The 18,573-nt window shown below is 56.5% G+C and overlaps 1 protein-coding gene across 1 annotated transcript in view; it reads right to left on the bottom strand.

Moving 5' to 3' along the window:
* DPCD (deleted in primary ciliary dyskinesia homolog (mouse)) overlaps positions 1 to 8,322 on the bottom strand; it is a 39,214-nt gene extending 30,892 nt beyond the window's left edge. Inside the window, exon 1 of the mRNA XM_063710435.1 lies at positions 8,066 to 8,322. The gene's annotated coding sequence lies outside the window, so the exon portion shown is untranslated. The remainder of the gene's footprint in view (positions 1 to 8,065) is intronic.
* Between the last annotated feature and the right edge of the window lie 10,251 nt (positions 8,323 to 18,573).

Genomic DNA, 18,573 nt, shown 5'->3' with positions numbered 1-18,573 from the left:
AAAAGAGGAGCCCAGAAAGGCTGTGTTAACTGCCCTCCAGACAGGACTGGCCTGAGTCAGCTCCTAAACTCACAGCAAGGACAGCAGTGGCTGTGACCAGGGAGAATCTTGGAGCCAGGCACCCGGAGCTCCTATCTAGTCATCAGCATCTTCTGCAGGCCCTGCCTTAGACCAGGCTATCAGGGGACATGAGCAAAAGTGACAAGACTCAGGAAACCATTAGGAACAACTAAATGGTGACCGTGTACACAGGGATGGGCGGCCAGGGAAGGCTTCCCGGAGGAGGAGACAGGCAGACTGGCAGGGAAATTGCCTCTGAGAGGAGTCAGCAGGCTCTGTTTGGGGACAATTAAGGACCAGCTTTAGAGAGGACACTGTGTGCTGGGAGTCAGGAGCAGGCTGGGCTGGCAGAGGACTGGATGCAGAGCTTGGTTTGATAGAGCAGACAGGAGCAGGTCCCACTGGGGAGTGCAGGATGTCTTCCTGAGGCTGTTTCACAGGGCAGGGAGACTTGGTGGGGGAGTGGGGTCATGGAACGAGCTTCAGGCAGCCCAGGTATGAGGAGGAGTGGGCACAGAGTCAGAAGGAGACTGTATTGGAGGAGGAGCCTGGAGAGGCCCCATGCTGGGAGTTGGGTGGTGACGCGTGAGGGCAGCTTCGGCTCCACAGGGGGATCCCACCTTGAGTGTGCTGGGTGGGCTACATTTCTGTTGGTAACTTGCAGAGTCCGGAGCCAGCCTTTGTCTGCCTGGTCTCGATCATGGGATCCTAGCAGCCTGGGAGTAGGCCCCCCAACTCAAGCTCATACCCCTGAAGTGTAAGTCAGGGGGTCTTCCCAGCACTGATCATGTTGGGAAAGGAATCAGAAGCCCACAGGACCTGGAGGGCCCTTTCGCAGCTCAGCACCAACCCAAGAGATGGCCAATCAAAAGCCCAGAAGCCTTCTAGAGGGGCGAGCCTCTCCCCTGAGAGTGTCTACTGCCAGGGACACATGGCTGCCAAGAGCCACAGTGGGGGCCTGGGTAGATAGGAGAGGGGCTGGGGAAAGCCTGGGCCCCCGGGTGTGAAGGCTTGCTTTTGGTCCCACTCTGGACTGGTCCCTCAGTGCCTGCTGCTGTCCGCAGCAAGAGTCGGAGTCAGCAGAAGTCCAAAGATGCGTGTCTGGGTCCAAATGTGGAAGTTGCTTCTCTCCTTTTGCCCCAGCCTGCTCCAGGCCCAAGGAACAGGACCTCCAGGGTTGGGGGTGGAGGGAACCAGTGTGCAGCAGGCCATAGAGTAGCTCGCCCAAATTTTCCTACACACAGGGAGGTCCCAGAACTGCAGGGAGGGATACCACTTACTTCTTTGTCTGAAATCAGGGTCTGACCTCCATTCTTGACGTCCCTCCCCATCTGCCTTAACTCCTTCCCCCAGGAGACTCAGAATTCAGAGACTGCCTTGAAACCATGCAGACTCTTGGTCCCACCTCCTGGCCAGGGCAACACAAAGTCGTGGGATAAAGAGGGAGCATGCCCCACCTCCAGTGACCCATCTGGGTGTCCCTTCAGCTGCCCAGTCTGACACAGAAGCCCAGGAGAAGAGCCACTGAGGCAGAGGAGCTAATGGAGGGATTTCTGAGTCTTGAGAAAGGCTGCCCAGTTTGGAGGTAAAATGAGGTGAAATGAGGTTCTCTTGAGTCCAAGTAAGCAAGGAATATGAATATTGGGGGTTCTCAGGCACTTTAGCGCTGAACCAGGTTCTCGAACAGGCTTTCAGCCCAGTCTCCCATTCATCCTGAATGGAGAGAGACTCCATTTCAGGGCCCTGGTGGGAACTGGGGTCCTGTCCAGCAGCTGAGCACCCCACACACCTACCACCCAGTCACCACCTGGCCTGGAGTAGGCAGAGAGAAACCCCACAAGCCTGCTCCCTGCTCCAGCCCAGTTCTTCATCACTCTGTCCCTGAGCCAGGGTTGTCCTTGGACAGGCCACGTGTGGCAGGCAGAATAATGGTCCGCTGAAGATGTCCATGTCTTAATCCCTGGAACCTGTGAATATGTCACCTTAGTTGGCTAGAGGGACTTTGCAGTTGTGATGAAGCTTAAGCATTTTGAGATGAGGTGATTATGCTGGGTAATCCTGTGGGCCCAATGTAAACATGAGTTCTTAAGAGCTACAGTCAGGGCCGGGTGTGGTGGCTGACGCGTGTAATCCCAACACTTTGCGAGGCCAAGGCGGGCTGATTGCTTGAGCCTGGGAGTTTGAGACCAGCCTGGCCAACATGGCAAAACCCCATCTCTACAAAAAAAAACAAAAAACAAAAAACAAAAGTTAGCTAGGCATGGCCAGACCTAGTGGTGCCTATAATCCCAGCTACTTGGGAGGCTGAAGTGGGAGGATCACCTGAGCCTGGGAGGCAGAGGTGCAGAGGTTCCAATGAGCTGAGATTACACCACTGCACTCCAGCCTGAGCTGTAACAGAGTGAGACCCTGTCTCAAAAAAAAAAAAAAAAAAAAAAAAAAAAAGCTACAATCTACAATCAAAGAGAGACTTGACGAGGAAAGGTCAGAGAGATGCGAAGTTTCTGGCTTTGAAGATGGGGAAAGGTCTCCAGCCGAGTGTGAGCAGCCTCTAAGAGTCAGAGAAGCCAAGGAACAGCTTCTACTCTAGAGCCTTCAGAAGGATGGCAGCTCTGCTGATGTCTGGCCTTATCTCAGGGAGCCCTGCTGGATTTTGAGCTGGTGGAACTGTGAGATAATGACTGTGTTGTTTAAGCCAGTAAGTTGGTGTAATTTGTTAATGTGACTGCAGAAACCCAATAGACCGAGTGCATGTTGGGCTCTCCCTGTACAAAGGCAGAGGGATGGCAAGTGTGAGCAGGCCCTGCTGTGAGGTAGAGGGCGTCCTCTGAAGTTTGTGGGGAAGGGGGAGCCTCACATGAGCCCAGGGCTGCCACATGTTCAGTCTGAGCCTCCCTAATTTCAGTTTCTTCTTGACACTGCAAGATGCAAGTCCCCGCTGGGCTGCTCTGCCCCACCCCTACTGAGCTTGGAGCTTCATCTTTTCCCAGGGCCTGGGGTGGCGACCTCAGTCTTGACCTTAGACCTACACTAAAAGGGGAGCAAGACAGGCCCCGGCCTTTCCTTCTGGGTTCCAGCTGCTCACAAGGCAGACGTGGGCACCGGGAAAGGGGAGCGAGACAGGCCCCGGCCTTTCCTCCTGGGTTCTAGCTGCTCACAGGGCAGGTGTGGGCATGGGGCAGGGGCTTCCCAGGCATCACCTGGAGTGGGCATGACAAGGTGGGCAAGTCTAGCTGTGTCCCATCCTACAGTTCCAATGGCTGGGAAAGGCAAACCCAGGCCCATTGTCTTGCTTCTCCAGGAGAATCATGGAATTACTCCCCCTTTAAATGGAATGGGATGCCTCTTGCCAGGATGGAGGACTGTGGCTTGGAGAAGACTTGGGCTCCCCAAACAGGGGCGCCCCTTTCCAGGCCCTCCCCTGTTATCTGAGGGAGTGGCCTCCCATGCAAGTTACTGCTGTTGGGGCACCTGCTGCTACCAGGCTTGCAGGCCTTGGTGGGCTCAGCCGCAGGTGCCTTTGGCCCTATGTCTGCTCTGCCCTTAGTTTTCCAGAACTCTTGAGCCACTGGGGAGTACTGCTTCTGAGCTCTGGAACTGGGGAGTCCTCAGGGATGAAGTCCCAAACTGGCCTGAGGCTCTGTTCGGCAAGACCTGGTCCCCACACTGCAGGGAACATTCCTGAAGAAGGCCCCAGGCCTGGAGATGAAGCAAGGCCCCAGGGGCTGAGGGGCCATGGATAGGGGCCCGAGGTTGCCCCTGGAGGGCAGTACGGACCCCAGGGAAGGCAGGCTACTGGCCGTTGCTTGAGTGGAGCCTCTTAGCAATGGTGGCACCTTTTTGCCCTGCTGGACTCAGCCTGGCCCTGACGGAGCAGGCCCAGAGCCCCAGACACAGCGCACCTCCCCCCATCCCTTGCTCCAGTTCCCTCAGCTGGGTGGTGGTTGTTGTGTGTGTAGTGCCCCTGCATATGTGTGTTCATGTTCCACTGCAGGGGCATGTGTGTGCCTAATGCACATTCCCGGCCCCTGCGTCTGTGCTGCGTGTTCATGATTTTGTATCTGAGTGTGTGTGTGCTCAACCCTGGGCGTGTGTCCGTGTGGCCCTGTCTGTTTAGGTCTTGGTGGAGGCCCTGCGTTGTTAAGGGCTCAGGCAAGGCCTTGGGTAGAAGGAGGTGGGGGGGTCCCTGGAAGTCCCCAGTGGTGCTGGAGTCCCTACTGCAGGTGGAGCCCTGGCTGGGCCCCCAGCACCCTGTGTCCTTGTGTCCATGGAGGAGGCCGCAGGGTGGGCCGCCTGCGTCAGCCTTGAGCGGCCATCAATAGCGCGCGGTTAATTAATTTGATGGGAACAGCAGGGACCGCCGTTTGCATTTAGTGAAGTTCCAGGAACTTCCAACCTCATCTTCATAATTGGCCTCATAAATTGTAAGAAAGAGAGAGATCAGCAAAGCGGGAGGGAGGAGGGGCTGCCCGTCCGTCCTTATTTAATTTTATTGCTGAAATTCATCTTTTGAGCCTCCTCCGCCGGAATCGGCTCTCCCTGCCGGATTTGCCTAATCATGATAAATTAATATTCATTTCCCCGCCTCTTACCCAGCTCCCGCGCTTGGATGGAGTTGGGGAGGGTCTCCTTCCAGCTCCCTCTGCTGGGCCTTGGTGGGAGCCTGGGGGAATGGGGACCCCTGAAGGGCAGCTTGTAGGCAGAACTGAAAGTGGCACCTGGGGAGGGTAGGAGGGGCCTGGGAGAAAGATGGGGAGTGAAGCAGATGGGGCTGGATGATTGGGACTCTCAGAGGGCCTAGGATGCTGAAGTCAATGCCCCATGTCCAGCTAGGGCCAGGTGGGAGGGGCAGGAGGAGCCTGAGAAGGCCCTTTTGGAGATGCAGAAGCTGAGATCAGGACTGATGAGATGGATCTGGGAGAGGAGCCTGGAAACCAGCTTGAGTGGAGAGGTAGGAGGGTTGTTGCCCACCCAACATGGACTGTGCCCCACCCCACTCCCAAGTAGATCCAGCCCACCTTGCCCTGTGCAGGCTCCATAATGGACCCATCATGGTCTATGGGGCCTCACAGGCACTGTGGTCTCTGGCTACAGAAGCAGCCTCTCCACTTGCCCACAGCTCAGCTCAGTGGGGGAGCTGGCCGCCTTATGCTGGGCACCTTTGCTGTGCTGTGTGGCTGTCACCGATCCTGCTGTCCCTAGCAAGGCCCTGTGGGAGGTTGGGATGGGGGTGCTGGTGGAGGGCAACACAGTCCTGCTCTTCCATGGTCAGTGGGGCCCCCAGTCAAGGGATCTGAATTCCCCATCCCCTGTGTCACAGTTAGTATTTGGGACCTGGGAGGAATTTTAGATGCCATCCAGCCCCCTTACCCCATTTATAAAAGAGGAAACTGAGGCCCAGAGATGGGTTATGCCCTGGTTCAAGGTCTCTCAGAGGTCAGGAGGGCTGGACCTAGGAGTAAGGCATGCTTCCACCCGACCCCAGAAGCTAAGTGTGCTGGGCAGGATTCAAAGGATCACGCCCAGTTATCTTTGCCTTTGGATTATCTCCCGTTTGAGTGTGGGTATGACTGTGATGACGTGTCACTCATGTGGTCATGTCACATTATATGGCAAAAGGACCTAGTCTAATCACATGAACTCTTTAAAAGCAAAGAGCTTTCTCTGGCTGGTAGCAGAAGGGCAGTCAGAGAGATTTGAAGCAGGAGAAAGGCCAGAGAGGGTCCTTGAAAAGCAGCCCCGGCTGATAGCCGGCAGGGAAACAGTCCTACAGCCACAAGGAACTGAATTCCACCAGCAACAAGAATGTGTGTGGACGCAGCCTTTCCCAGAGCCACCAGCGAAGAGCCCAGGCTGGCAACACCTGGATTTCAGCCTTGTGGGACCCTAAGCAGAGAACTGGGCTGAGCCTGCTCAGACTGCTGACCTACAGCACTGTGAGATCATAAGTTGGTGTTGGTTTAAGGGGCAGAGTTTGTGATAATCTGTTATGCAGCAGTAGGAAACAGACTCACAGGGCCTAGGGGAAGGGTGTCTTAGGAAGCTCCTAGGAGGTGGGCAGGGGATGAAGTTGGGAGAGTGCTGGGTGCTCTGTCCTAATGCCATCCTTCCCCTATATTCCCACATGGTAGTAACTGACTGGACCCAAAGTCCTCACCACTCCCTACTGCTGTAACTGGGACCGAACCCTGTAAGCATTTACATTTGTGACTCTTGCCCAGGTGGAGTCTGGGCCCCTGCGTGGTGAGCAGTGAGCTTCCCTCTCACAGGAGTGGGTCCTTGACAAGAGGAGTTTCTGTGGCATTGGCTCAGGTAGAGCCTTCTAGGTTATGGGCACTCCAGGCAGGCTAATCTGATGCCCTTTCAAACCAGAGTTCCCTTCCTCCTCCCAAACCAGAGTTTTTCAAATGTATATATTCATGGTACTTTGATTGGTGCCAGTAAAAGATGTTTTTTGTTTGTTTGTTTTGAGATGGCGTTTCGCTCTTGTTGCCCAGGCTGGAGTGTGCAATGGCGCGATCTCAGCTGACTACAACCTCCATCTCCCGGGTTCAAGCGATTCTCCTGCCTCAGCCTCCTGTGTAGCTGGGATTACAGGTGCATGCCACCATGCCCAGCTAATTTTTGTATTTTTAATAGAGACAGGGTTTCACCATGTTGGTCAGGCTGGTCTCAAACTCCTGACCTCATGATCTGCCCGCCTCGGCCTCCCAAAGTGCTGGGATTACAGGCGTGAGCCACCGCACCCCGCCGAAGATGTTTTTGATTCCTACTAGATAGAAGGCAACAGCTTCTATGGAGGTTGGAGAAGACCAAGGCACATTTTTCAGGTTATGAAAGGAGCCTCCAGTGAGGAGTTAGCTGTACCCTATTTCTGGTTTGTTTCAGCAGAGTTTCACCGTCATTTATTGACTCCTGAGCCTGGCCAGTCCACCCTTAACCCATTCTGCACATGGATTATATCATGTAGGCTTCCCAACAGCCCTCTGGTAGTTGTATTATCCCCATTTTGCAGATGAGGAAAGTGAGGCCCAGAGAGGTTCATTTACTAGTCCTAAGTCACACACCATATGAAGAACAGAGCTGGGTTTCAGCTCAGATCTGTGTGACCTGGGAAGCCCAGCTGGTTTCCCTGGCTCCTCTCTGGGACTGGTTCGATCCATCCCAGATCTAACTGGGCTTTCTGTCCTAACCTCTTTCCCTCCTTCCCCCTTATCTGAAGCAAGGAGCCTGAGCTTTTCAGTCTGTGGAGGGTTCCTGTGCTGATGTTGAAGGACACAGTCCCCGGCCCTGAAGCCTGGGGTTTGGAATCAGCAGTCGTCCGCTTGCCCTGAGGTGGGGTCTCCTGACCTCTCCACCTCCATTTGGGAATTAGTGGTGTCCAGGGCTCCAGTGCCTGAGCACTCCTAAGCTCCAGCCCTGCTGGAGGCAGGGGTCCGGGCTCTGTAGCTCACAGACATCCCTACGTGTCTGCCCTGTCCCCCATGGCCCCAGCGGGCCTGCACACACCTGACCCTTTCCCCTCAGCCCTTGGCCTCATGTCCCTGCACACACCCGGCCCGGCCCCACAGCCCACACATGCCTCACTTGTCCCCATGCCAACTCCACCACAGGGCCTGATGGGGGCCTCGCCTGGCCTGAGACGTCGCCTCCCCACAGCTCCAGGCGTCCGCTGAGGAATCCTCCCTCATCATCCTGACCTTGGACCCAGCATTCTGTGGAGCACTTTGGGGCCAGTTTGAGCATAGCCTCTGGTCGAGCTACCCTCCCTACCTGTCAGCCAGACAGCACCTTGTAAGGGGATCATCCCCCGGCCTGTTCCCCTTCCTCCCGAGCTGCCTAACGGGGAGGGAGCCGAGGACCCTCGGGCGTGGCCCCAGAGGAGAACCCAGAGGCCACGCTCTTCCTCTTCCTGCTGGCAACAGTCCTGAGCGCCAGCTTCCCACCTCAGAGACTGTGAGAACCAGGGTCCACCCACCTGAGGGCCTCCTTGGCTCTCCCTTACCTTGTGCCCACGGGAGCCTCAGGACCACCAAGCGGAGGGGCGGTCTGCAAGGAGATGTCTCCTCTCTACCTCCCTGCGAAGAATAAATTCGGGCTGCAGATGCCCCTCGGGCTCCGCAGGGAGGAGCCTCACTCGCCACTCTAGCTTCAGGCTCTGCCTTCCTGATCCTAACACCCTCCACCCTCTGGGAACAAACGGGCCTCTGGGATCCGAAATGGGAGCGGCCGCACTGAAACGGGGATGGCGGGATGGGGAGTGCTCCGTGGGGCGTCCTTGGGGACGGGTGCGGGGCCTGCCGGACTGCGGGGCCTGGCTGGGGGCGGGGCGGGTATTGGGGGCCACGGGCGCGCTTCCTGGAAGCCGCCAGCAGAGGGCGCGCGAGGACCGGCGAAGAGGCCCGGCCGCGCGGGAAGGCCTGGGTGGGGTGTGGTTGAGGGTGCGGTGGGTGCGGGGCAAGAGACCGGCGGCCGGGCTTCTCTCCGATCTCGGGCGTGAGAGTGGAGTGGGGTGGAGTGGGGTGGGGCGGAAGGGTCCCCACTGCGCTGCTGCAGCGCGAGACCCCGCTCCTCTCTGCAGGAGGCGGCCCGATGGGGCCTGGCGTGCCCTTCGAAGGGGGTAGAGCCTCCCCGTCACCCCGCCGGAGCTGAGACAGCGGAGCTGGGACTGGTGACTTTGGTGCTGAATCCGGTGGGACCCCATTCCCCACACTCAACCCTGGTCAGGGCTCTGTGCCTCAGTTTCCCCGTGGGTGTGTTCTGTCCTTGATCCTGGATGTTCTAAACTGGGAGACCAGGTGGGGTGAGAACACCGAGTGGGCGGGAACCAGCACCTCCCCAGGTCCCCACCCCATCCCTCTTTCCCCGCCCACCTTGAAGGCAGAGCCTGAGAGAAGAAAGAGATGGGGAGAGGAGAAAGGCGTGAGAGACGGAGGGAGGGGCTGCCTGGAGCACCGTGGGGAAGTTGAGAAGGTTCGCGGAGGAGGGCCGGGATGCGTGGACACGAAAGCGGGCCCAGCTCCCCCGGGAAAGCTCTTCCGAGACTTGCTGAGGCCGTCTGCGCCTCCTCCCGGGCTGAGCTGGGGGCTGAGCTCTGAACTGCATCCCAGGGACCATCGCTCCGCCTGTAGCCCACCTCCAGCCGCCGTGATTTATGGCTGGGCCAGGCCCGTCGACCTTGGACGGATAACTAATGACAGGTCAATAACGCTACAGAAAAAGTGAACTGGTGAGGGGAGGAGGGACGAGGCCCATTAGCCGGCCCATCCCCTGCCTGCCGGCATCTCCCCTCTCATCCTGGTGCCTTTCACTGCAGTCCCCTTGCTGGGGGCTTCCCAAGGACCTCCTGACAGGTCTGAGAGGTGATGGTTAACACCGCTGCAATGGGGGTGGGGGTTGGGGTAGAGGCGGGACCAGAACACATTGGAGAGACCCAAAATGGGTCACAGGAAGGTGAAGGAGACAGGTGGGGGTGGTGGGGGTTCCTGGGAACACACGCCTTTTCCATTCTCATATTGGGAAGCCAGCATTGATTGAGAGGGGAGGGAGCAGTCCCTGCTGTTGGAAGGCAGGGTACCCTGGCAGAGGAACCCTGGTGCCCCCCACCCCCCTCCATTGGGCTCCCTCCCCAGGCCCCTCTCTCTGGTGTCCTCTGCCTCCTCCCACCCCAAGCTACCTGAGGTCAGAGTGTTTACTGTAGTCTTTGGGGGCCACCTCATTTCTGTGCCTGCTTGTATGTGGGTTGTACAAGGCACTGGCTGGGGTCTCAGTTCCTGTATCATCTGGTTTCTACTGGGAGTGGACCACTCCTCCTCTCAGGAGTGCCAGCCTCCCTCCCCTTGTTTGAGATCACCTGGGTCATCCCCTGGGCCCCTCATCCACTTTCAACACCGCAGGGAACCCAGAGTTGGGGGTAGGGAAGCGGCCTTCTCAAAGCCTGCCTCGATTTACTCTATCTCGGTGTCAGCAGCCAGGTGTCCGTGTGAATGCCTTTCTGCCTGCCATCCCCATTTTGCAGATGAAGAAGTTTGAGCTGAGAGAAGCCAGGGAGGAGCTGAGACTGGAATTCAGTCATAGCCTCTATTCTGTCCCACCTTCCCCCAGGTCCTGGGCTTCTCCCGCTCTCTGCTCCTCCTTAACTCCTGCCCAACTCTGCCTGCAAAGGAGACACCCAATGAGAGGGCCACTGAGGCAAGGGCATTCCACCGCCAGGTTAGACACAGGGTAACAGAAAAGTCTTGGAGGAAGTGTGGGGCAGTGACAGTGGGATAGGGGAAGATATTCGGTGGTGCAGGTACCCATCGTGGTGGGGACAATGGATGCCCCATGAGTATGTATGTGGATTCATATGTGCACATGTATTCATGAATACAGTTATTCATTCAACAAACAGGTACTGAGTGGCTACCATGTGTCAGGCCCTGAGAATGTAGGGGCAACACTGGGAGCTTGCGAGTGCTGTATGCTAGCAAGGGGCGCGCGCACAGGATAGGTATGTCTGAGGGCTCTGGTGGGGCGCGGACTCACTGCAGAATAGAAGTGGACTTGGGCGCTGGCAGATGCGAGGCAGCAATTCTCACTTTGTGGATGGAGACATGGAATCTTCCCCCATCTCCTCAACCCCCATTCCACTTCCAGCCTCTCACATACCCCCCCGTCCCAAATCAAACTCACCAGCTCCTCTCCCAAACCTACTCCTGCTGGCCTGTCTTACTAGCTCAGCCTGGAAACCTCAGCATCCAGGATGGGCAACATAATCTTCAAGGCCTGGTGCAAAATGAAAACAAGGAGCTTCTTAATAAAAAATTAGAATTTCAAGACAGAGACAGTAGAATGTACAATCAGGCATGGTGCTCGTGTAAGTGCAGGGTCCTATCAAGTCAGCCTGCCTGGCGCCTCCCGCCCGCTTACCCTCCGGTTCATTGACTTCCTGATCCTCTCCTTTCCTTTCTAGGCTAGCCCAGGCCTCACGGGTCTTAGGCTAGCCCAGGCCTCATGGGTCTCTCAGGTAGACAGGCTCCACCCTCCTCGATTGCTCCTGGCTTCCAGCCTCCCAGTCCCAGTCTGTCTGAGAAGTCTCATTCCCACCACACTCAACCAATGCCATTCACCTGGATTCCCGTCCTCTTAGACTTCTTGTCCTCGAACACTCCCTACATTTCCCCGTTTCCATACCTTTTGTTCAGAATTCAGTTCCTCTAAAAAATTCACTCCTCCTTTAGCCACCTCCTCCAGGAAGACTGTCCTGATTTTCCAGTTGTAAATCTTATATCACAAACTATTTGGGTCAAAGCACATAGCAACTTTCTGCCTTCACTCACAGCCATTCATCTGCCCACTCCCATAAACTTAAGATTCTAGAAGACAGGGATGGTGTTACCTTCATTATAACTGCCCCAGCACCTAACTGACAGGCGCATGGTATGACTCAGTCAATACTTGTTGATGCAGCTGTGGGCATCTTTTACATGTGTGTGGGTGTTTAGACACCCTGAATTGTGTGCACAGAGCAGTGTGTAGGGCTTGTGTTCATGTGCAAGCATTTCTGCTTCTATGTATACATATTTCCATATGTATGCATGAGCAATCATGTTAGGCGCATACATGTGTATGGACATAGTGGTTTCTGTAGGCTTGTGTAAGAATTGAAGGTACACGGGTGTGCACGGTGGTGTGTGCATGGATTTACATTGGCGGGTGTATACCCAGGTCTGGTGGCAGATGTATGTGTGTGCGTGACACAAAAGGATGTGTGCATGGTCCCATGAGGTCAGGGTTGTGCCTGAACAAGTGCTGCGGGTGCACCGTACAAGGATATAGGCGCCTGGCGCGTGTGCAGGCCATGTGTGTGCACAGCTGCATGTCCTGGCCGCAGGCAGGCCAGACGCCCGGTGAGGCCCCTGCGGCCGCTGAGCACAGGGCTTTGTTCCTCCGCCGAGGAGGGCCGCGTGGTTTCACGGCTCCTCGGTCTGGGCGTCTTGGGCCCCGCCGTGATTGGCGGCCCAGCGGCAGCGGCTGGGCTCCCTCCCGGGGCGGGCGGTGCAGGATCGGCTCCCGTTACCGGCACGGGGTGGGGGTGGGGGGGCGCCAGGCCATCCATCTTCTGTTATTACAGCGTAATGGGGCTGCTCGGGCGCCCGCCCATTTGTTATCGGCCTCTTTCGCTGATAACGGGCATTTGTCATCACTTTCCTCTGCGCCAATGTCATCAGCGCGGCTGACAGCGGGAGGGGGGGCGTGCATGAGCACAGGCGCGCACACATGCACATGGGCCTGCTGGATACATGCTCGCGCACACACACACATGCACGCGGAACCTGAGAGACACGCCGATCCTGGGGCACACATGTCCCTATGCAGGGATCAAGGTTCCCTGGAGAGGACACACATGCAGACACACACTCACAACAGCCTCGTCTGTCAAGAAGATATTCCCAGCTGGAGATCCTCTTCCCCAGGGGAAGAGCTGTATGTAGGGGGGCAGGGGAGAGGATATTCCTGGTTAATGGCAGCTTGCATGCAGGTGGCCCTCTGCCAGCTTCGTGTGCACACGTGTGACATCAGCCACCAACATTTACTGCGCTCCCCACAGGCTGTACAGGCCTGAATGTGACTGTGTGTTCCATTGGCAGCACAAGGACAGCCAGAGAGTCACAATCAGGCCGGGCGCGGTGGCTCACTCATCCCTGTAATCCCAGCATTTTGGGAGGCCAAGGCAGGCAGACCACAAGGTCAGGAGTTTGAGACCAGCGTGGCCAATATAGTGAAACCCCGTCTCTACTAAAAATACAAAAAAAATTAGCTGGGCGTGGTGGTATGCGCTTGTAATCCCAGGTACTTGGGAGGCTGAGGCAGGAGAATCGCGTGAACCTGGGAGGCGGAGGTTGCAGTGAACCGAGATGGCACCATTGCACTCCAGCCCAGGTGACAGTAGGAGACTCCCATCTCAAAAAAAAAAAGAGTCACAATCAGGGCTCCCAGGACTCTCAGATACAAGGATGTTGGCGGAGTCTGCATGGCTGGCTGGGGGGTGGTGATGAGGTGGGGGCACGATGGCTGCTGGCTGGTGGGTGGTGGGATGACTGATCCCCACAATGCCTTCCTCCCAACCCTCCAGAGACAGTGTGGCATGGGAGTCACTCTTCCACTCCTGGCCCCATTCAGGTTCTGAGCCTAGGCTGATCTGCAGCAAGAGGGACTTAGGAAAGACTCCAGAAAGAACTTCCTGCCTGAAAGGGGTGTGAGGCAGATTAAGGACAGGGTAACACTGGTAGTCCAGGGAAGCTTGGAAAGGAAGGAACCTCCCCCACTTGTCTGTGTCCTATGCCCTCTAGGCTGGGTCAGGAGCCAGCCCACTTGGGGCACGGATATGTCTTTCTGACCCACATTCACTTCAGGATTGCAGAGGGGACTCCATTAGCGCTTATTAGAGAGAGACACCCACCTCCACCTCTCTGGTTCCTGATTGTTTGGCACATATTATGTGCTCAATAAATAGCTGTGGAATGAATAAATGATTGAAGACAGAGTGTATGGGGGAGGTGGGAGGTCCTCCTAGTCCCTCCTAGAATGGCCACCAGCCTCTGATGGCCAAGATCTCATCTCATGCCCTCTCCCTAACTCCCCTTTTCACTCCTGCAGTCCCCCAAATTCCCCTTCTCCCCCAGCCTCTCCTCCTGGGCTGAGCGGGGAGGGCTGGGGGGAAGTTCCCCTGGCGGAGCAGGGCTCGCTTGTTCCTTGTAAATGAAGACCATAATTAACATTAAATTAAGGTAATACAAATGAAGGCAACATAGAGGCTGACAAGATGAGCGTTTGGGGAGGCAGTGGGGAGAAGTGATTCATATTTTTAATTTACTGTATGGATGGGCCGTGTGGCTGGGGAGCGGGCGGCTCGCGTGGAGGGGGTGTCGCCCCGCGATGTTTGCTGGGCTTCGAGTGAGCACACAATGACTATTAAACTCAACTGTCCATATAATGGGACAGACTCGACATGACGCCCACCGGAGCACCAGGAACCTGGCTGGCCAAGCTGTAAATCCTGACCACACTGCGCCCGCCTGCCCACCTGCCTGCCTAGCCAGCCTGGCCCAGGCCCAGGGCAGGACAGATGCAATCCCCAGGGAGCCTGAGAGGGGTCTTGGACCTGGGGAATCGAGGGGGCCAAGAGGGTCTGGGTTCTGCCCCAGAGTTGGGGGACACAGCAAAGTCAGATCCTGAATGTGCTGGGATGAGAGGGGCCCTGGCATCCCAACCTCAGCGCAGCGCCTTGATGCCAGGATGGGGCTGGAGCTTGGCCCCCCCCCCCCACCCACATGGTCCATTCCAGGAATTGAACAGAAGACAATGATGTCCCATCCCAAAGAGGGGAATTAATCATTGTTGTCACTATCATTATCATCATCACCACTCACATTTGCCAAGCACCACCCCCGAGCACTTTCTTTTTCTTTTTTTTTTGAGACAGGATCTCACTCTGTCGCCCAGGCTGGAGTGCAGTGGCATGATCACGGCTCACTGCAGCTTCCACCTTCCTGGGCTCAGGTGATCCTCCCGTCTCAGCCTCCCGAGTAGCCAGGACTACAGATACACACAACCAGACCCAGCATATTTTTGTATTTTTTGTAGAGACAGGTTCTTATTTTGTTGACCAGGCTGGTCTGGAACTCCTGGGTTCAAGCAATCTGTCTGCCTTGGCCTCCAATGTGCTGGGATTGCAAAGCATGAGCCACTGCGCGCAGGCCCCCTCACCCCCAAGAACTGCTAATCCATTCACCTCTCCCGGCGTCCCCACGGCCATCCTATGAAGATATTATCCCTGTTTTACACATGTATAAACTGAAGCTGAGAGATGGGGAGTAACTTGATCACAAAGCTTGTAAGTGTCCACTGCCTTATGTTGAAAGAGTAAACCTCAGAGCCTGGGGCAGCCCCTGGATCCGGTAAACTCTGTGCAAGGAACAGAGGCCGGCATCCCAGGCAGCCCTCATCCATGGGACCCTGAGGCCTTAGACACGGAGAGCTCTCCAGGGACTTGGGGTGTGTGTGTCCACATCCACCCTCACTCCAGCCAGAAGAAAGGTGCCACCAACTCCCAGGCAGGCAAGGAGGGATTCCTGCTTACTCACTCTGCAAACGGGGCTGAAAGATGCTCATCCCTGGGATGAGAGACGCAAGTGTAATTTAGGTTTTGATATTATGAAAGTCTCGCTGCTCTAAAACAGCAGGGCACTCGGTGCCTCATTAATAAAGGATAAACTCAGAGTCTATTTACAGGCGCTTTTTGGGGTTATTTACTCTCCAATATACATATGTAATGTTGCCCATACTTACCGCTAGGTACGACTCTTCCTTCCAGCCTGGGCTTCCACCCTGGGAAGGGGGTCCCTGCGGGGTGGAGAGGGTTGCTGGGGAAGAGCGGGGATGCTGAAAGGCCATCCCTGGGAGTAGAGAGGCTCCATGGAAAATGACAGTTCCCATGAAGGGATGGGAGTCACAGAACTGTAGAGCTGGAAGTAGAAAGGGCAGAGGGCGCAACCCATCTGCATCCCCTCCTGCCGGCTACCCTTCCTGAAGCCACTTGTGGTAGCCTGCCCTGCTGTCTCCAAGGCCAGTACCTTAAAGGTACTACAATGACCACGTATCCATAAACATTGACACAAAAGAGATGCAGTCCATGGGCTCCATGCCCCTGCTGGCATTCAAAGCTGTCTCTCCAACACCCTTCCCTCTGTGCCAGGCTGGAACTCCTGGACTCAAGCGACCCGCCCTCCTGGGTCCTCCCAACATGCTGGGATTGCAAGCATGAGCCACTGCGCCTGGACCCCTGACGATTGTTTTTTCTTTTTCCAAAGAGTCTCACTCTGTTGCCCAGGCTGGAGTGCAGTGGCATGATCTCGGCTCACGGAAACTTCCTACTCCCGGGTTCAAGAGATTCTCCTGCCTCAGCCTCCCAGGTAGCTGGGATTACAGGCGCATGCTACCACGCCCGGCTAATTTTTTGTATTTTTGGTAGACCATGTTGGCTAGGCTGGTCTTGAACTCCTGACCTCAGGTGATCTGTGCTCCCAAAGTGTTGGGATTACAGGCGTGAGCCACTGTGCCCCGGCCTCTGAGCACTTCTAATCCATTCACCTCTCCCAGTGTACTCATGACCATCCTATGAAGAAGATATTATCCCTATATCCCCATGGCAACCTCCCTCACCAGGGCCCTGCCCTGACCAGATCATGCCCACGCTGGGAAGAGCTTCCTCAGCTTCTGAAAGGAGGCCCCCGCTGCAATTCCTATCAACAAGTATGTCCTGTGCAACTACTGTGCACCCAATCCTACGCCACCCTTGTCACAGCCCTGCCACCCCCGCCTCCCATTCTGTGCCCAACAAAGCTTGCAGCTGTTGAGGTCTTTTTCACACCAAGGTGTGAGGTCCCTCTCCCAGCTCCTTGTGGCCTCAGCTGCCCTGCACCCCCCTTCCTTTGTGGCTCCCACCGTGGCCTGCTCTGTTCACTTGGCATGCAGTGTTGCAGTGAAAATCCAGGCAGCCATCTCTTGTGGGGGAGTTCTGTTCTCATCCCCCTCTTATAAATGAGGGAACACTTAGAGGTTAGGGGACATACCCAGGTCATACAGCCAGGAGCATGCCACTTGGGGCTTTAACCCAGATTAGGGTTCTCACTTCCACAAGCCTCCTGGGCCTCCATGGCCTGTCCCGGCCCCTCTGCTAACCATAGGCCCCAACCAGCCCATGATCTCCAAACAGGTACATGGATTTCCTCTCACTGATGGATCCATTTGCTCATGGAGTCACCAAACATCCACCACCTGCAGCTTTGGGCCTGGGCACATGGCCTGGGTGCGCATAGGCATGTGGGGGAAGGGAGGCCTCGCCTTGGTCAGAGACCCCATTTCATTCACAGGGGAGCTTGGAGTTAAGGCTGACCACTCACCCTCCAGCTTGTGAACTGCAAGCCTTTCTTTCTGCACCTGTCAGCTCCTGTGATGAGGAGCGTGTGGCCCAGGGACCAGTCTGGGCGTGGTGATGTGGCATGTGTGTGGTGGGTGGGAGTGAGGCAATGTCAGGCTACCCCCCCGGCCTGGCCAGTTTGAACCAAGGAGATATCTGGTGGCTGTGAGATCTGCAGCCTTGCTGCAGGGAGCCCTGGGTGAAGGTATCAGGATCTGTCGAGTCCCTTGGGAGCCCCCGGAGGCCCAGAAGGACATCATCACCCTTGGGGGAGAGCTCACGGCTGCTCCTAGGCCTCAGGGCCTGGGACTCGATGGGAGAAGAGCCTGTGCTCATGTATCCTTCCCAGCCCCAAAGCTGGGGGAGAGCTGACCTGGAGGGTGCTGGACAGGGAGGATGGCAAGCAGGAGGACCCATTCATCATTGTTGGTGAACAATGAGCCGTCACCACCCTAATTAAAGATGTAATTACAGCAAATACATTCTGGGCTGCGAATGAGTGACGGATGGCAGGAAGGCACCTTGTGGCCCACAGCCAGGAGATGCTGCTCCCCTAACGCTCCCCTCTCCAAGCTGGGGAACCCTTCCCTCAGCATCCCTCCAAGCAGATTATAGGGTGCCCTGGTGCCTCCAGAGAGGAAGGACTGAGGTTGGAGCTGGGGGCTGGTCAGGGGCTGGGGTCTGGGGCCTGGCTGGAGAAATGAGAGTGGGAAGGAGGCCGTGCAGCTGGGGTGAGAGGGCCTGGGCTGATGCCTGGGTCTCAGCCAGGAAGAAGTGGGTGTTTCTGTGTGAGCATAAGAGAGCACTAGGTGGGATTTCAAGGCACTCATGCTTGGGGGTAACTGGGCCCTTGCCAAGGCCTGGGGTGGGGGTGTCTAAGAGCCAGACCTAGAGGACTCAGCCTGCAGACCAGTAACCACAGCAAGGCTCTGGTGTGCCATACTGGCTTTTTGTTCTGGTCTAGGCTTCAGAGACTCTCCTGAGGGCTGATTTGTCCTTAGCTGGGGGTCAGGATACAGGGCAAGGGTCTGGCCACCTGGAGGGAGGAGAGATGGGCTCCTGTGGCCGACCTGGCTTCTGCTGCTCTCCCCTTCAGCAGGGCAGGCCTTCAGCCACCCCTTGCTCCACAGCTCCAGCCTGGGACCACATCTAAAGTTGCAGGCATTGGTTGTCCTTGGGAGGCCGGGGGCTTGGGACACCTCTTCCTCTCCTGAGGATCCCAAGGCCTGTTTGCCCTGGGGCCCCCACCCCCATTTACCCTCAGGGGATAGGAAACACTGAGCACAGGGTCAGATCACTCTGAGGCCAGCCTGCACTGTGAACCACTCCAGGGCCAAGACATGAAAACCTGCCCCTTGGGAGCTTGGTGGCCTCAGCCTCTTAGCCCTACCTGCTGTGGTGGCCCCTGACCAGGTCCTTTGGGGTATGTGGGCCAACCCCATTGGGGAGAGGGATGGGTGGGGAATGGTGGGAGCCCAGGCAGGCAGGCAGAGGGGCGGGAGGAAGGCCCCTGACAGCAGGACAAATGCTTGTAATTTTATAACCAATCG

Source organism: Gorilla gorilla, chromosome 8 (assembly GCF_029281585.2).
Source record: "Gorilla gorilla gorilla isolate KB3781 chromosome 8, NHGRI_mGorGor1-v2.1_pri, whole genome shotgun sequence".
Taxonomy (NCBI): Eukaryota; Metazoa; Chordata; class Mammalia; order Primates; family Hominidae; genus Gorilla; species Gorilla gorilla.
The sequence above is the reverse complement of the archived record's forward strand: the minus strand, read 5'-3'. Positions and strand labels throughout refer to the sequence as shown.